General features: G+C 45.0%; 1 pseudogene; it reads right to left on the reverse strand.

Moving 5' to 3' along the window:
- Nucleotides 1-386: 386 nt before the first annotated feature.
- Nucleotides 387-2005, reverse strand: LOC147106271 (uncharacterized; annotated as a pseudogene).
- Nucleotides 2006-20268: the final 18263 nt, after the last annotated feature.

Consider the following 20268-nt stretch of genomic DNA (forward strand, 5'->3'; position numbering starts at 1 on the left):
GACTTAGCCAGCGGTCTTTAAAAGGGCCACTGGAGGTTGCTCAAAAAAGAACAAGCGGTCCAAAGGTAACTTTTTAAACAAGAATGTGCTTCCTGGGGCCCACATTAAAAGCTCTCTCCCGTTGCCTACAGGTGCGAGTCCCCTCGACTGTCAGCTGGCACCGTCCGATTTTCAGCCGCCACCAACAGGTGGTTTGGTGTGGGCAGCGTCCAAACGAGACCCAGGCCTGAGACAGACACACACACACACACACACCCACCCCCCGGGTCTTTTCCATGTTGGAGGCACCAGGCATTGATCGAGGCACAATTGTACAATTGCTCATGATGCTGTATCTTGGTCCATTTCATCTCACCTTCCAGTCCTTGCTGCCAGTTGTGAATCTGTCATTCTAGCCAGTTGAGTCGTCGCTGGAAAATCTCTCTTCCGCTGTTGGTCAAAATGTGCTGTAGCCGGTGTGTGATGTCTGCAGCTATACGATGCTTCTCACAGTTGTTGAGGGCCCGTGGCTGGGCTTCAGTAAAAACAACTCCAGGAGCAATGTCTGCATCAACCCGTGGCCAAGTTCATCGCCAACAGCTGTCAGGAGCAAGTCTCCCTAGAGACAAACCCAAATGCCTCTGCACTACGATAGCATGTTTGCAAGGCAACAAATGCTGACTCCAGAAGGTGCAGCTGCAGGTAGCTAGGCCGTCATGTGTCTGCAGAGTGTAATCCTTGTCACCAGAAGTCAGTGACTGTGTCCGCTTCCTGCTGCTTGATCACTGTATACAGGTTATGATCATTTCCCGCATCTGTTTCACCGCGTAATTGGTGAACTCTGCAAAGAAGACTGTAGATCTGCAGCCTGCTTGAAAGAGGTCTTCTGCAATAATGTGGTGTAGGAATGCTCCCCATCCAGGACTTCATTGTGGAGGGCCAGCGACTCAATGCACTCCTTCATGGATGAGGAGGAGTGGAGCAGGTGTTTTATCTTGCCATTCTCCAACTCGATCCGATTATTGGTGTTATATCCCAAAAGTTAGAATGGTACTTCGGGAATATGTTACCCACATCTCCTTCTGCGGAACCCAGTTCATTGCAAGATACTCCTGCAGGGGTGGGTGAAGTTGTCTTATCCTATCTACACACGATGTCAGTTTCTCCTGAGCCTGCATGAATCATTTCCCTGCCGATGTCAAACAATTGCTGCTTTCTAGGATGGTCCAATGTGTAGCTGCAGATCTTCCTCCTCATGTTCATTATAACATGGAATTGGCACAGTAGCACCGTGACAGCTGGGAGATGCTTCCTGAATGCATTCATCTCGTTGATGTCCCTGTCCATAATTACTGTCTTCACCTGATCCACACAGGATCCCATCATTTCAACGAACACACCCACGATTTCATCCAGTATCTCAGCTGTCTCATTCCTCACCATGACGTAAAACACAGCTCTGCCCCTGCCTATATTGTCCTGCACCATAATCTGATGCAGAGGATAGCCGTACTTGTTAATCTTGTACGTCCCATCAATAAACAGCAACTCGGGAAAGGCTTCCAGACGGGACTTCATTGCTGGTGTCATGAATGCAATGAACTGGATGTCCTTTGCTTGCAGGCCCTGTTGCCCCATTCCGTTCAATCTTTTTCAGTGTTTCACAGTGTGTATTCATGCTGTCATCACCGGCTTTGAGTCGTGTATTTATATTTCGAATGTCACGCAGGGTTACGAGCTTGTTGAATTCCAGCGGAATATAAACCTGTAGCTGCTTCTTCATGGGTTGCAGCTTGACCAACTCCTCCACCTTCTGCATCTCATCCGGGTTGAGTTGTCTACTGGCATAGAAAGGTAAATATTCCAATGTTATGGTCCAGGGGGAGGTAGGAGGAGATGTTAGAGAGTTAACGGTCAGCCTCCACAAGATAGAGGTTGGTTTGCCAAACAACAACAGCGTCACCCTTGTCAGCAAATGCTGTTGTTCAGAGATATTTAGGTCATACAGGAAACACAAAGTTAACATGCAGGTACAGCAAGCAATTAGGAAAGCAAATGGTATGTTGGCCTTTATTACAAGAGGGTTGGAGTACAAGAGTAAAGATGTCTTACTGCAATTATATAGGGCCCTGGTGAGACCACACCTGGAGTATTGTGTACAGTTTTGGTCTCCTTACTTGCATATACTTGCCACAGATCGTCAACTAGGTCTGATCCATTCACCTTGGATGAACTAAACACAGCCCTGTCGACAACCAAATCTGGAAAAGCTGCTGGTCCAGATGGTGTTTACCCAGAATTCTTAAAAGCACTGGGACCCAAAGCGAAGAGATGGTTGACCTCCTTCTTCTGAGGTACTGGCAACCAATAAAATTCCATCTATTTGGAGGGATACTAAAATAATTGCCCTCCTGAAGCAGGGGAAGAATGCTTGTGAAGCCTCCAGTTACTGCCCGATCTCCTTACTTTGCACTTGTTATAAAGTGCTGGAAAGGCTACTACTCCACAGACTAGCCCCCATCATCAAGCCAAATCTTTCTAAGGAGCAAGCGGGCTTCCAGAGTAGCCATAACTGCTGTGACCAAGTGGTAGCTTTAACAACGCACATCAAAGCAGGCATCCAGTGTCAGCTCAAGACCGCTATAGCACTCGTGGACCTGTCAGCAGCGTATGACACAGTATGGAAGCATAGACTGCTTTTCAAGCTCTCCGCCATTTAAACCTGCAGAACAACAATCCATTTTCTCAACTCCATGCTTAGCAACCAACGCTTCCGTGTGTACTCTGGCACCCAGAAGAGCAGATATAGGACATTGAACAATGGATTCCCACAGGGTTCTGTCCTAGCACCCATATTATTCAACGTTTACACCAGTGACCTGCCTGAAACAGAGTCCGGCAAGTTCGTATACGCTGATGACATTGCCTTGGCCATGCAAAACATGAATCTGTCCATCACCGAGGAGACCCTGACCAGTGATTTACAGAGGACGGAGGCCTACTTTTGCTGATGACAACTTCGGCCAAACCTGCAAAAGATCATCACCTCGACATTCCACCTCAACACCGATCAAGCAAACCAAGCTTTGAAAGTCTCCTTTTGCGGCACAGTGGTAAAGCATGCCAAAAACCCTCCTATTTAGGAGTCATGCTTGATCGCACCCTGTCATATAGACAACATCTCCAGGGCCTTGGGAAGAAACTAAAGAGTAGGGTCAACTTGATCCAGAAACTTGCCGGATCCACATGGGGAGCAGACGCTCAAACCCTCCGTACGGCAGCACTCGCCCTGGTGTACTCTACAGCAGAGTACTGCTCTCTGGCATAGCTGTCTGTACGGATAACCGTAGCTGTTGTAAAGACAGCGGGGTTTGATTGACAGCTGGTTGACGTCATATCCGGGGGTGGGATCCGACACCATCTTGGCCATGCTTGAGGTACTGTACTACGAGAGAGTCAGGACTGAATAAATGGTACTCCACTACAACTGCTTGGGAGACTCGTAATTACGTTATTAAGATAACATTACATGGTACCAGGATTTATAGAACTCACGATAAGGACATACTACAAAAATGGAAGGAATAAAACCTCCGGCTAGCCTGCAACTAGAAGGAAATGTGAATGAAAATTGGCGTGTCTTCAAGCAACGCTTTCTTCTCTACCTCACAGCAATTGACGCTTCGACTAGCTCTGGAACACGTAAAGTAGCTTTGTTGCTAACAGTGGCTGGCTCGCAGGCAATCGAGCTGTTTAATACATTTACGTTTGCAGCCAAAGATGATAAAAATGATCTGGACAAGGTTATAGAACGGTTCGACGAATACTGCACTCCAAAAAAGAATGAAACGTATGAGAGATTCGTGTTTCGCTCCAGCGTGCAAAAGCAAGGAGAATCCTTTGATTTTTTTTGACGGACTTGAAAATAAAAGCACAAACATGCAACTTTAGGGACCTGAAGGAATCGATGATACGCGATCAAGTCGTTTTTGGAATACTCGACAAGAAGGTGAGGGAGAGAATGCTTAGAGACAATGACCTAAATTTGGATGCAGCAGTGAACATATGTCATGCTAGTGAAACATAGAAACATAGAAGATAGGAGCAGGAGTAGGCCATTCGGCCCTTCGAGCCTGCTCCGCCATTCAATGAGATCATGGCTGATCATCCAAATTCAGTACCCTGTCCCTGCCTTCTCCCCATATCCCTTGATCCCTTTAGCCTTAAGAAATATATCCAACTCTTTCTTGAATATATTTAATGAACTGGCCTCCACTGCCCTCTGTGGCAGAGAATTCCACAGGTTCACCACTCTCTGGGTGAAGAAATTCCTCCTCATTTCAGTCCTAAATGGCTTACCCCTTATCCTTAGACTATGACCCCTGGTTCTGGACTCCCCGGCCATCAGAAACATCCTGCATCGAGTCTGTCAAGGCCTGACAGAATTTTATAGGTTTCGATGAGATCCCCCCTCAATCTTCTAAACTCCAGTGAGTATAAGCCCAATCGACACAATCTCTCCTCGTACGTCATTCCTGCCATCCCAGGTATCAGCCTGGTGAATCTTCGCTGCACTCCTTCCATGGCAAGTACGTCCTTCCTCAGGTAAGGCGGCCAAAACTGCACACAATACTCAAGGTGCGGTCTCAGCAAGGCCCTGTACAACTGTAGCAAGACATCCTTGTTCCTGTACTCAAACCCTCTTGCTACGAAGACCAACATACCATTTGCCTTCTTAACCGCCTGCTGCACCTGCATGCTTACCTTCAGTGACTGGTGCACAAGAACACCCAGGTCTCTTTGCACTTCCCCTTCTCCCAATCTATTGCCATTCAAATAATAATCTGCCTTCCTGTTTTTGCCACCAAAGTGGATAACCTCACATTTATCCACATTATAGTGCATTTGCCATGTTTCTGCCCAATCACCCAACCTGTCCAAATCGTACTGGAGTTTCACAATATCCTCCACACAGCTTACCCTCCCACCCAGCTTTGTGTCGTCTGCAAATTTGGAGATATTACATCCAATTCCCTCGTCCAGATCATTAATATATATTGTGAACAGCTGGGGTCCTAGGACCGATCCTTGTGGTACCCCACTAGTCACTGCCTGCCACTCGGAAAATGACCCGTTTATTCCAACTCTTTGCTTTCTGTCCGCCAACCAGTTCTCTATCCAAGTCAATACCTTGCCCCCAACGTGCCTTAATTTTGCACGCTAATCTCTTATGTGGGACCTTATCGAAAGCCTTCTGAAAGTCCAAATACACCACATCCACTGGTTCTCCCTTATCTATTTTACCAGTTACATCCTCAAAAAATTCCAGTAGATTAGTCAAGCATGATTTACCTTTTGTAAATCCATGTTGACTTTGTCCGATCCTGTCACTGCTTTCCAAGTGCTCTGCTATTACATCTTTTATAATAAACTCTAGCATTTTCCCCACTACCGATGTCAGGCTTACCGGTCTATAATTCCCCACTTTTTCTCTACCACCTTTTTTGAATAGTGGGGTAACATTAGCTACCCTCCAATCCATGGGTACTGTTCCAGAGTCTATCGAGTTCTGGAAGATGACCAGCAATGCATCTACTATTTCTAGGGCCACTTCCTTAAGTACCCTGGGATGTAGATTATCAGGCCCTGGGGATTTATTGGCCTTCAGTCCCATCAATTTTCCTAACACCATTTCCCTACAGATACTGATTTCTTTCAGTTCAACCCTTTCATCAGACCCTATGTTCCCCGGCATCTCTGGGAGGTTATTTGTGTCCTCCTTTGTGAAGACAGAACCAAAGTATGTATTTAGTTGGTCTGCCATTTCTTTGTTTCCCATTATAAATTCCCCTGATTCTGACTGCAAGGGACCTACGCTTGACTTCACCAATCTTTTTCTCTTCACATATCTATAAAAGCTTTTACAGTCAGTTTTTATGTTCCCTGAAAGCTTACTCTCATATTCTATTTTCCCTTTCTTAATTAATCCCTTTGCCCTCCTTTGTTGAATCCTAAACTGCTCCCAATCCTCAGGATTATTGCTTTTTCTGGCCAATTTATATGTCCTCTCCTTGGATCTTATGCTATCCCTAATTTCCCTTGTTAGCCACGGCTGAGTCACCTTTTTTGTTTTATTTTTATGCCAAACTGGGATGAACAAATTCTGTAGCTCACCCATTCGGTCTTTGAATGTTTGCCATTGCCTATCCACTGTCAACCCTTTGAGTGACATTCCCCAATCAATCCTACCTAACTCGCTCCTCAGACCATCGTAGTTTCCTTTATTTAAATTGAGTACCCTAGTCTCTGAGTCAACTACTTCATTCTCCATCTTAATGAAGAATTCGATCATATTATGATTGCTCCGACCCAAGGGGCCTCGTACAACAAGATTGCTAATTAATCCTTTCTCGTTACATAATACCCAGTCTAAGATGGCCTGATCTCTGGTTGGTTCCTCGACATATTGGTCCAGGAAACCATCCCATAAACACTCCAGGAATTCCTCCTCTACAGTATTGTTACTAATTTGGTTGGCCCAATCTATATGTAGATTAAAGTCACCCATGATGACTGCTGTGCCCTTATTGCACACTTCTTTAATTTCCCTTTTAATGCCATCCCCAACTTCTGCCTTACTGTTTGGAGGTCTATATACCACTCCCACTAATGTTTTTTTCCCCTTAGTATTTCTCAATTCTACCCATACAGATTCCACATCATCAGAGCTAATATCCTTCATTACAATTGTATTAATCCCTTCTTTAACCAATAATGCTACCCCACCTCCCTTTCCTTTTTGCCTATCTTTCCTGAATATCGAATACCCCTGGATGTTGAGTTCCCAGTCTTGGCCATCCTTGAGCCACGTTTCCGTAATCCCAACCAAATCATATTTGTTTACCTCTATTTGTGCAGCCAACTCGTCCACCTTATTACAAATGCTCCTTGCATTAAGACACAAAGCCTTCAGGCTTGTTTTTTTAACGCTCTTAGACCTATTAGAATTATTATTTACTGTGGCCACGTTTGATTTAAATCGTTGATTTCTCTGACTGCCACTTTTGTTTTTCTCCTTCCTATCTTTTGCTTTTATCCCTGTTTCCCTTTCCTCTGTCTCCCTGCTCAGGTTCCCAACACCCTGCCATTTTTGTTTAAACCCCCCCGAACAGTGCTAGCAAACCTCCCCGTGAGGATATTTGTCCCGTTCTGGTTCAGGTGCAACCCGTCCAACTTGTATAAGTCCCACCTTCCCCAGAAGCAGGCCCAGTGATCCAGGAAACTAAAGCCCTCCCTCCTGCACCAACTCTTTAGCCACGCATTCATCTGCTCTATCCTCCTATTCCTATACTCACTAGCACGTGGCACCGGGAGTAATCCAGAGATTATAACCTTTGAGGTCCTGCTCTTTAATCTGCTACCTAGCTCCCTAACTTCTTGCTGCAGGGCCTCATCCCTCTTCTTACCCATGTCATTGGTCCCAATGTGAACCACAACCTCTGACTGTTCATTCTCAGCCATGCACACAAAAACTTTCGAAGGGAGCAGCACAGCAGCGGGTGGGAGCGCCCTGGGACTGAAAAACCTGCCGGTGGATGTGGTACACAAAAGGGACACAAGATGGCCCATGGAGTTCAAGACGATGACACCTTACGAATGCAGACGGTGCGGTAATAAACATGTAGCCAGACAGTGTCCTGCTTATGGGAAGAACTGTGCCAAATGTAAAGGCAGGAATCACTTTGCCAAGATGTGTCTTTGGGAAGAGAAAACTGAAGGTAAGAAGACAGTGCATGCTATTGAGACTGAAGAGACAGGAGCAGAGACTTTGTTTGTTGGAATGGTGCAAAATGAGTCAAAACAGGCCAAAAATGCTAATGAAGTGCACTCTGTAGGACCAAAGACTGAAGTTTGGATAGCTCCCTTGCTGGTAAATGGCAGCATTGTTCCCTTTAAGCTAGATACAGGTGCTAAGGCAAACCTCATAAGTTGGAGTGGTGCACGGAATCTCAAAGTGCGACCTAAAATACTGAACAAGACAGTGTCTTTGAAGGCATACAATGGACAAAGCATTGAAACAAAAGGAACGTGTAGGCTGAATGTTAAGGTAAAAAATCACATTCACCCTTTGACCTTTGTTATAGTGCCTGAAGGACATGAGTCACTGTTGGGGGATAAGGCCTGTGTGGATTTGGGCTTGGTAAAACGAGTCTATACTATCAATGAACTGAACTGTGTGCACAGTGCCCCCCAAGATGGTACAAATCTGACTCATGGGACTATAGCACACAAATATGCAGATGTATTTCAGGGTTTTGGAGCACTGCCCTTTACATACTCCATCAAACTGAGAGAGGATGCACAACCTGTGATTCACGCACCCAGGAGAGTTGCAGTGGCTCTCCATGAAAAACCGAGGAAAGAGCTAGACCGCATGGAGGGACTAGCTGTCTAAAGAAGATTGAGGAACCGACCGACTGGGTAAATTCCATGGTCTGCGTCAATTCAAAGAAAACTGATAAATTGCGTGTCTGCATGGATCCCAAGGACCTTAACGCCAATATCAAAAGAGAGCACTACCAAATTCCAAAGAGAGAGGAAATAGTCAGCGAAATGACAGAAGCGAAAATCTTCTCCAAGATGGACGCCTCGCATGGTTTCTGGCAGTTGAAACTTGATGAAGAAAGTGCTAAGCTGTGCACTTTTAACACCCCGTTTGGTCGATACTCCTACCAGCGTCTGCCCTTTGGTATTAGCTCCGCCCCAGAAATCTTTCACAGAGCTATGGAGCAAATCATCGAGGGCCTGGAGGGAGTGCGGGTGTACGTGGATGATCTGGTAGTATGGGGCTCCACTCAGGGGGGAGCATGACACCAGACCGGAGAAAACACTTCAGAGAATACAGCAGTATGGACTCAAATTGAATAAAGACAAATGTCAGTTCAGTGTCAATGAAATCACATTCCTCGGAGACAAGATCTCTACAGAGGGGATTCAGCCAGACAAGTCAAAGGTAAAGGCTATACATGACATGGAGAAACCAAAAGGACAAGAAAGGGGTTCAGCGGGCCCTTGGCATGGTTCACTACCTAGGAAAATTCATTCCAAATCTAGCAGTGAGAACTGTTCATCTGAGAAAACTGCTGCACCAAGAGACAGAGTTCCAATGGGGACATGAACATGAGAGAGAATGGAAGGGGCTGCTACACATTCTAGCAAGTGAACCCCTACTGAAGTTCTTCTGCCCTAAAAAGAGGACAAAAGTGTCCACAGATGCCTCTAAGAATGGATTAGGGGCTGTCCTTCTACAGGAAGATGAAGAAGAATGGCGACCAGTGGCGTATGCATCACGCTCCATGACGGCTACAGAGTGCCGGTACACGCAAATCGAGAAGGAGTGCCTTGGTTTGGCATTTGGGTGTGAAAAATGTCATACCTACATCTATGGTCCATTATTAAGGAGACAGTAACAGGACATTTGGATAATCATAATTTAATAGGACAAAGTCAGCATGGTTTTATGAAGGGGAAGTCATGTTTGACAAATTTGCTGGAGTTCTTTGAGGAAGTAACATATAGGGTGGATAAAGGGGAACCAGTGGACGTAGTGTATTTAGACTTCCAAAAGGCATTTGACAAGGTGCCACACAAAAGATTATTGCTTAAGATAAAAAATCACGGGATTGGGGGTAATATTCTGGCATGGATAGAGGATTGGCTATCTAACAGAAGGCAGAGAGTTGGGATAAATGGTTCATTCCCAGACTGGCAATCAGTAACTAGTGGTGTTCCGCAGGGGTCAGTGCTGGGTCCCCAACTCTTTACAATCTATATTAACGATTTGGAGGAGGGGACCGAGTGTAACATATCAAAGTTTGCAGATGATACTAAGATGGGAGGGAAAGTAGTGAGTGAGGAGGACATAAAAAACCTGCAAGGGGACATAGACAGGCTAAGTAAGTGGGCAGAGATTTGGCAGATGGAATACAATACTGGAAAGTGTGAGGTTATGCACTTTGGCAGGAAAAATCGTAGAGCAACTTATTATCTTAATGGCAAGAAACTGGAGAGTACTGAAGTACAAAGGGATCTGGGGGTCCTGGTGCACGAAACTCAAAAAGGTTAGTATGCAGGTGCAGCAAGTGATTAAGAAGGCCAATGGAATGTTGGCTTTCATTGCTAGGGGGATAGAATATAAAAATAGGGAGGTATTGCTTCAGTTGTACAAGGTATTGGTGAGACCGCACCTGGAATACTGCATACAGTTTTGGTGTCCATACTTAAGAAAAGACATACTTGCTCTCAAGTCAGTACAAAGAAGGTTCACTCGGTTAATCCCGGGGATGAGGGGATGGACATATGAGGAGAGGTTGAGTAGATTGGGACTCTACTCATTGGAGTTCAGAAGAATGAGAGGCGATCTTATTGAAACAAATAAGATTGTGAAGGGGTTGGATCGGGTGGATGCAGGGAGGATGTTCCCGATGATGGGTGAAACTAGAACTAGGGGGCATAGTCTTAGAATAAGGGGCTGCTCTTTCAAAACTGAGATGAGGAGGAACTACTTCACTCAGAGGGTGGTAGGTCCATGGAATATGCTGCCCCAAAAAGCTGTAGAAGCTACATCATTACATAAATTTAAAACAGAAATAGACAGTTTCCTAGAGTAAAGGGAATTAAGGGTTACGGGGAGCGGGCAGGAATTTGGACATGAGTCTAGGTTCGGATCGGACATGGCCCTGTGGGTAGCAGAGTGGGCCCAGGGGCCGTGTAGCCTGATCCTGCTCTTATTTCGTGTGTCTAATTCTGTTAGATTCAGGAGATGGTTCTGTGATAGTAGATTGGCGGTTAGGATCAGATCAGCCATGATCTTATTGAATGGCGGAGCAGGCTCGAGGGGCCGATTGGCCTACTCCTGCTCCTATTTCTTATGTTCTTATGTCTTCCCAAGGTTATCCTAGAAACGGACCATAAGCCACTGCTAGGGATCGCAAAGAAGAATCTGTGTGACATGTCACCACGGATACAACGCCTAATGATGAGACTTCAGCGTTACGATTTTGAGCTAACATATGTGCCAGGGACACAAATGTTCATTGCAGACACATTATCCAGGGCTGCGCCTTACGCCACACAAAACAGTGAATCAGAAGAGGATGTGGCTCTTCATGTGGATATGGTCTATGCAGCATTGCCCGCCACACAGGAACAACTATCAGTGATAGTCACAGAGACATCAAAGGACCCAGTCCTGAGTAAAGTAATGAGAAATCTTCAAGAGGGCTGGAAGAAAGGGTTATGTAAACAATATTATCACATTCAGTCTGAGCTCTCTGTGGTCAATGGACTACTGCTTAAGTGTGACAGGATAGTAGTGCCCACCTCTATGCGATGAGAAATGCTCAACAGGATACATGAAGGGCACCTGGGTGCAGAAAAGTCAAAAAGGAGAGCACGTGAGGCACTCTACTGGCCAAACATGAACTCTGATATTGACCAGTTGATCAGCAAGTGTGCTACATGTTAGGAGTATCACTACAAGCAAACAAAAGAGCCCCCCATTACCACAGAGCTCCCATCACAACCTTGGGAAAAGGTCGGAACTGATATATTTCACTATGAAGGAAAAGACTATTTGTTAGTTATAGACTATTATTCCAATTATCCGGAGATGGCTCTCTTGTCCAGTACCACATCAAGAGCTGTGATAACTCACCTGAAGTCAATCTTTGCCAGGCAGGGCATACCTCTAACCCCGGTCTCTGATAATGGCCCTCCCTATGCCAGTCATGAGTTTCAGTCATTTGCTTCAGAGTATGAGTTTAATCATGTAACCTCCAGTCCGCTCTATCCTCAGGCTAATGGAAAAGCGGAGAAGGGGGTACAGATTATGAAAAGACTATTAAAGAAAGCAGCACACAGCAACACTGACCCATATCTGGTCCTGAATTCGTACAGGGTGGGCCAAGTCTCCAGCTGAGCTCTTACTGGGTCGGAAAATCCGTACACGACTTCCCAGTTATGTCACACCTGACCACAGAGATGAGGTGTGGGCAGACAAGGCTCGGAAACTACAACAGAAACAAAAAACACTTCATGACCACACAGCCACTACACTAGTGCCTCTACAGGAGAAAGATATAGTTCGCATTGAAGGGCCTGAGTCATGGCCTAAAAGAGCCACCGTTCTACAACAGGCCATCCCCAGGTCATACAGTGTCATGACAGAGAACGGCAATGTGTTTCGCAGAAACAGGAGGCAGCTACTGAAAACCACAGAGACCTTTCAGCCTCAGGAGGACGGAGAGGATGACGAGATGAGGGAAATGCCACAAAGAGATGAGATGATGGAAATGCCACAAAGTGACAAAGGACACAGTAGTGATAATGTGACAAGGGACCTGTGTGGTACAGACATGAACTTAAGGGATACAACTGGGGTGGTTCAGCAAACACCCGTTCAGCCACGCAGGTCACAGCGCTCCAGAAAGCCTGTAGTTAAACTTGACCTGTAGACAGGGATTGATAAGACTGTAAACAGTTAATGGACTCCTGGGTGTGGGTAAGGTTTATACCTACCTGCAATTAGTTCAACGGTGTAGTTACACTGACTGTTTCTATATGATGTTAACAAGTGTTCTGTGTGTTATGTTATGTTATGTTGTTACTGTGTTATGTCTTCATTGAAGGGGGAAGATGTACGGATAACCGTAGCTGTTGTAAAGACAGCGGGGTTTGATTGACAGCTGACGTCATATCCGGGGGCGGGATCCGACGCCATCTTGGCCATGCTTGAGGTACTGTACTACGAGACACAGTCAGGACTGAATAAATGGCACGCCACTACAACTGCTTGGGAGACTCGTAATTACGTTATTAAGATAACATTACACTGTCGAGTCCGCATGTCAAATCCGTTGATGTCCAGCTGAATTCTACTATGAGAATGATCACCGGTACACTTTTATCGACACCAACACCTTGGCTGCCCGTGCTTGCAAACATCGCACCACCACACATACGCCGCGAATATGCAGTCTCCAGAGAATACAACCGCTACACCAGCAAAGACAGGCTGACTTGAACAACCTACCACCAACCTGTCTCAAATCTAGGAGGCCATTTTAGACCGTCGCCGAAGCCCTTCAGCAATCTCCCCTCAGCCTTGATGACGGATGGCGAAATGCTTGGAAGAACTGTGACATACAAAATGGATTCCTTTATAGAGGACCCCACAGCACTGAGATGAGGAGAAATTTCTTCACTCAGAGGGTGGTGAATCTTTGGAATTCTCTACCCCAGGGGGCTGTGGAGACTCAGTTGTTTAAGACAGAGATTGATAGATTTTTGGATTATAAGGGAATCACTGGATATGGGGATAGTGCAGGGAAGTGGAGTTGAGGTAGAAGATCATAACATACATAAGAACATAATACGTAGGAGCAGGAGGAGGTTATTTGGCCCCTCGAGCCTGCTCCACCATTCAATAAGATCATGGCTGATCTGATCTTGGCCTCAACTCCACTTCCCTGCCCGCTCCCCATAACCCTTGATTCCCTTACCTTTCAAAAATCTGTCTATCTCCACCTTAAATATATTCAATGACCCAGCCTCCCCAGCTCTCTGGGGAAGAGAATTCCAAGGATTCACGACCCTCTGAAAGAAGAAATTCCTCCTAATTTCCGATTTAAAAGGGTGCCCCCTCATTCTGAAATTATACCCCCTAGTTCTAGATACCCCACAAGGGGAAACATCCTCTCTGCATCTACCCTGTCAAGCCCCTTCAGAATCTTATATGTTTCAATAAGACCCCCTCTTATTCTTCTAAACGCCAATGAGTATAGGCCCAACCTGCTCAACCTTTCTTCATAAGACAACCCCTTCATCTCAGGAATCAACCTCGGGAACCTTCTCTGAACTGCCTCCAATGCAAGTATATCCTTCCTTAAATAAGGAGACCAAAACTGTATGCAGTACTCCAGGTGTGGTCTCACCAACGCCCTGTACAGTTGTAACAGGACTTCCCTACTTTTATACTCTATTCCCTTTGCAATAAAGGCCAACACTCCATTTGCCTTCCTAATTATTTGCTGTACCTGCACACTAACTTTTTGTGATTCATGTACAAGGACCCCCAGATCCCTCTACCTCAGCATTTTGTAATCTCTCCCCATTTAAATAATAATTTGCTTTTTTATTTTTCCTACCAAAGTGGTAACCTTGCATTTTCCCACATTAAACTTCATCTGCCAGATTTTTGCCCACTCACTTAGCCTATCTATATCACTTGAGATTCTTTGCATCCTCCACACAATTTGCTTTCCCACCTATCTTTGTATCATCAGCAAATTTGGCTACATTACATTCGGTCCCTTCATCCAAGTCATTAATATAGATTGTAAATAGTTGAGGCCCCAGCACCGATCCCTGCGGCACCCCACTAGTTACAGTTTGCCAACCTGAAAATGACCCAGTTATCCTGACTCTCTGTTTTCTGTTAGTTAGCCAATCCTCTATCCATGCTAATATATTACCCCCAACCCCATAAGCTCTTATCTTGTGCAGTAACCTTTTATGTGGCACCTTATTGAATGCCTTCTGAAAATCCAAATACACAACATCTACTGGTTCCCCTTTATCCACCCTGCTCATTACATCCTCAAAGAACTCCAGCAAATTTGTCAAACATGATTTCCCTTTCATAAAACCATGCTGACTCTGCTTGACTATATTATGATTTTCTAAATGTCCTACTATCACTTCCTTAATGATGGATTCCAGCATTTTCCCAATGACAGATCTTAGACTAACTGGTCGATAGTTGCCTGCTTTCTGTCTCCCTCCTTTCTTAAATAGGGGCATTACATTTGCGATTTTCCAGTCCACTGGGACCTCTCCAGAATCCAGGGAATTTTGGTAGATTACAACCAATGCATCCACTATCTCTGCAGCCACCTCTTTTAAGACTCTAGGATGCACGCCATCGGGTCCAGGGGACTTGTCCACCTTTAGTCCCATTAGTTTGCCTATTACTTTCTCTCTAGTGATAGTGATTGTTTTAAGTTCTCCCCCCCACCCCAATAGCCCCTTGATTATCCATTATTGGGATGCTTTTAGTGTCTTCTACCGTGAAGACCGATACAAAATATTTGTTCAAGATCTCCACCATTTCCCCGTTTCCCATTATTAATTCCCCAGACTCTTCCTCTAGGGGACCAATGTTTACTTTAGCTACTCTCTTCCTTTTTATATACCTGTAGAAGCTCTTATTGTCTGTTTTTATATTTCTTGCTAGCTTACTCTCATAAGCTATCTTCTCTCTCTTTATCACTTTTTTAGTTGTCCTTTGCTGGTTTTTTTAAATTTCCCAATCCTCTGGCCTTTCACTATTCTTTGCAACATTGTATGCTTTTGTTTTCAATTTGATACCATCCTTTACTTCCTTAGTTAGCCATGGATGGTTCACCCTTCTCAGAGTCTTTCTTTCTCACTGGAATATATCTTTGCTTAGAAATATCTCCTTAAATGTTTGCCATTGCTTTTCTACAGTCTTACCCTGTAATATATTTTCCCAGTCACTTTAACCAAGTCTGCCTTCATATCTTTGTAATTACCTTTGTTTAAGTTCAGGACACTAGTTTGCCAATTTGCTTTGTCCAATCAATATGAAGATTAAAATCTCCCATGATTATAGCCGTACCTTTCTTACAAGCCTCTATTATTTCTTGATTTATTCTCTGTCCTACAGTGTGGCTACTGTTTAGGGGCCTGTAGACCACTCCCACCAGTGACTTTTTACCTTTATTATTTCTTATCGCCACCCAAACTGATTCTACTTCTAGGCCAATATCATTTCTCATTACTGCACTGATCTCATCCCTTATTAACTGAGCTACACCACCTTCTTTTCCTTTCTGCCTATCCTTATGAAATGGCAAATACCCCTGAATATTCAGTTCCCAGCCTTGGCCACCTTGCAACCACGTCTCTGTAATGGCTATCAGATCATACCCATTTATTTCTATTTGTGCTGTCAACTCATCTATCTTGTTACGAATGCTGCGTGCGTTCAGATATAGAGCTTTTAATTTTGTCTTTTTACCATTTTTCCCTACTCTGACCCCTCTTTCTGATGCACTCGTGTGTACGCTCTGTCCCTTCCTGTCACACTCTGGTTATGATTACTGCCATCGCTACCCTGCACTTCTGCCTTCTCATTTTTCTTTTACTTTTTTAATTTCCGCTCAGCCCATCCCTCCCCCCCACTATTTAGTTTAAAGCCCTAGTTATTCGATTCGCCAGGATACTGGTCCCAGCCTGGTTCAAATGAAGCCCGTCCAGACGGAACAGCTCCCTCTTATCCCAGTACTGGTGCCAGTGCCCCAGGAATCGAAACCAATTTCTCCCACACCAATCTTTGAGCCACTCGTTCATCTCTCTGATCTTATTTACCCTATGCCAATTTGCACGTGGCTCAGGTAGTAATCCAGAGATTATTACCTTTGTGGTTCTGCTTTTTAATTTAGCCCCTAGCTGCTCATACTCCCTCAGCAGAACCTCTTTCTTTGTCCTACCTATGTCGTTGGTACCTACATGGACCACGACAACTGGATCTTTTCCCTCCCACTCTTAAGTTCCTCTCCAGCCTGAAGGAGATGTCCTTTACCCTGGCACCGGGCAGGCAACACAGCCTTTGGGACTCAAGCTCTCAGCTGCAGAGAACTGTGTCTATCCCCCTAACTATACTGTCCCCTATTGTAATGATCAATAACATGTCATTCTATAGTGGACACTAGGTGGAGCCATAGAGCTGTATATAGCTGTATGTATAAGACTACACTACATAGAAGATAGGAGCAGGAGTAGGCCATTCGGCCCTTCGAGCCTGCTCCGTCATTCAACGAGATCATGGCTGATCATCCAAACCCTAGCACCCGGTCCCTACACTGACAGCCATCCCACCCAAGCCTTATCCCCGTAACCCCACGTATTTAATCCCCCCTAACACTAAGGGTCAATTTTTTTTTATCATGGCCAATCAACCTAACCCGCACATCTTTGAACTGTGGGAGGAAACCGGAGCACCCGGAGGAAACCCACGCAAACACGGGGAGAATGTGCAAACTCCACACAGACAGTCACCTGAGGCCGGATTTGAACCCGGGTCCCTGGCGCTGTGAGGCAACAGTGCTAACCACTACATATATATTAAGACTACATTACCCATGAGGCACTAGGCTACCCACAAGGCAGCAGTCAAGATGGAAGCCTCTACAGATACTGTACCTAGTCCACATGTGCTCAATAAAAGTGTCTAGCAAAAGCTAGCTGTGTTCATAATAAGAATGTCTATTTATTAATGAACATAAGATGGTACCAAGGTGGTGAAGATCTGCTGAAAATTGTGAAAAGCGACATGGAGAATTTGAAGCCACCAGAGCATTTGAAACTCACAGGAAACATCGACTACAATTGGCAGACTCTTAAACAACAATTCGAACTCTACATTGCAGCCATCGGATTCGGTACGAAGCCAGACGCAAGGAAGATAGCGTTGCTGCTTACGGTTGCAGGCCCACAGGCGATAGAGGTATTTAATACATTTGTATTTAATCCAGAGGAGAACAGAGGAAAATTAGAAGATGTGCTAAAAAAAATTGATGCACATTGCTCTCCCAAAAAGAATGAAATGTATGAAAGATACATCTTCCGTTCTCGGACACAGCAACAAAATGAGACTTTTGATAGCTTTATAACTGATCTGAAACTGAAAGCACAGACATGTAATTTCTCTGAGCTCAAAGCATCCAAGATTCGTGACCAGATTGTGTTTGGTATTCATGATAAAAAAGTCAGGGAACGTCTGTTGAGAGAAACCGAACTAAATTTGGAAAATGCGGTGAAAATATGCCAAGCCAGCGAGCTAGCTCGAAAGCACATGAAGACTTTCAGTGAAATCAATAATGATGCGATTGTAATGAGTGATAATGCTGCTGTCGTTGCTGTGTCCTACAAGGGGAAGAAACGTGGGCAGAACAGAAATGAAAAGCAATCGGAGGATGAAATTTTTCATTGTAAACGCTGTGGTTACAAACACCAGTTAAGACAATGCCCAGCATTTGGAAAAATGTGCACAAAGTGTAATGGAAAGAATCACTTTGCCAAACAATGCTTTTCAAAAGTAAAAACAACGAAAGGGCAACAAGTTAATGTGATTGATGACACTGATTTAAGTGAGACATTTTTTGTAGGAATCGTGTCATGTGACGATATCAAAAAAGATACAGAAAATGTGCAGCCCTCAGAAATGGACAATGCTGAACATAAAGTCAATGCAGTAAAAGTGGACAAATGGATGATCCCACTGCAGATAAATGGAGCATTAGTTACATTGAAACTGGACACTGGGGCAAAAGCAAACTTAATCAAATCAAATCAAATCAACTTTTATTGTCATTGTTAGTGCACAAGTGCAGTACAACGAAATGTAGGCTTGCGGCTCCCGAGAGTGTACATTTAGATTAAGACATTTAAACATTCAACATACATTTGGCTTGTAATACATTAACATAAACATAACCATAATAAAGTGCATTGGCAGATGTGCAGGCTTTAGAGTTTATTTGTGGAGTTCAGTAGGATGACAGCCCTGGGAAAGAAGCTGTTCCTAAATCTGGTCGTACGGGTGCGAATGCATCTGTAGCATCTCCCAGATGGCAGGAGGGCGAACAGACTGTGGCTGGGGTGGGTAGGGTCTTTGATGATGGACCGTGACCTCCGTAAACAGCGTTTCTGGTATATGTGCTCTATGGTCGGTAGCCGGTAATGCGTTGGGCAGTTTTGACTACCCGCTGCAGGGCTTTCCGGTCATAGTAGCTACAGCTGCCATACCATACTGTGATACAGTTTGTCAGGATGCTCTCTATTGTGCAGCGGTAAAAGTTAGAGAGGATCAGGGGTGACAGGTTACATCCCTTCAGCCTCCTTAGGAAATACAGGCGCTGCTGGGCCTTCTTCACCAGAGAGGAGGTATTGAGGGACCAGGAGAGGTCTTCCGTGATGTGGACTCCGAGGAACTTAAAGCTGTCCACCCTTTCCACCACAGCCCCATTGATGTGGATGGGGGTGTGACTTCCGCCTTTAGACTTCCTGAAGTCCACAATGATTTCTTTGGTTTTCTTGATGTTAAGGGCCAGGTTGTTATCGGCGCACCACTTCACGAGATGCTGGACCTCCTCCCTGTAGGCTGACTCATCGTTGTTGGTGATCTGGCCTACTACCGTGGTATCATCCGCAAACTTGATGATGGTGTTGGAACCATGAACAGCCATACAGTCGTGGGTGAAGAGGGAGCAGAGGAGGGGGCTCAGCACACATCCTTGTGGGGCCCCCGTGTTCAGGGTCAGGGGGGGTGGGGGGAGGTGTGGTTACTTAATTTGACAGACTGGGGTCTGTTTGTTCGGAAGTCCAGGGTCCAGTTGCAGAGGGAAGTGTTCAGGCCAAGAGTTTGGAGTTTGGTGGCCAGCTTGTTGGGGACGATAGTGTTGAATGCTGAGCTGTAGTCTATGAACAGCATTCTGATGTAGGTCTCCTTACCATCTAAGTGATTCAGGGCCGAGTGTAGAGCAGTTGTGATTGCATCCTCCGTTGATCTGTTTGCACGATAGGCAAACTGGTGTTGGTCAAGAGAGGCGGGAACACTGGCTTTGATGTAAGCCAGGGCCAGTCTCTTGAAACACTTCATTATGATGGGTGTGAGTGCAACAGGTCGACAGTATGAGTGACATAAAAAATATGAAAGAAAAGCCCAAAATACAGAAAAAGTCAGTACTACTGAAGAGCTATAATGGACAGAAAATAGATAGCTTAGGTGTATGCAGACTTAAAGTGACAGTCAAAGACAAAGTGCATCATCTCATGTTTCCTGTTGTGGCTGAAAGACTTGATTCGATACTAGGTGACAAAGCTTGTGAAGACTTAGAACTGGTCAAGAGAGTCTACCATATAAACTGTGCCATAAGCAGACCAGATGACTCAGGTGATGAAGCAGAGAGCCCATCAAGGGTGAAAAGGCCAAAGGGTATCCATGTCTTCAAAAAGCCTAGTTTCTCCAAGAAGAAAGAAAAAGACTTTAAGGTCAAAGAGAAGCCAAAGGAAGAAAAGCACAAAGAGAAAAAACACAAGGAGAAAAAGTCCAAAGATATAACCGCAGCAGATGTTGTTAAGCAGTAGAAAGAGAAAAAGAAAAAGAAGAAGCCTGCACCAGAGCAGGAAGCAGTTCCGGTGGAT

Source organism: Somniosus microcephalus, chromosome 16 (assembly GCF_052327205.1).
Source record: "Somniosus microcephalus isolate GS21.2 chromosome 16, FLI_Smic_1.0, whole genome shotgun sequence".
Lineage (NCBI taxonomy): Eukaryota > Metazoa > Chordata > Chondrichthyes > Squaliformes > Somniosidae > Somniosus > Somniosus microcephalus.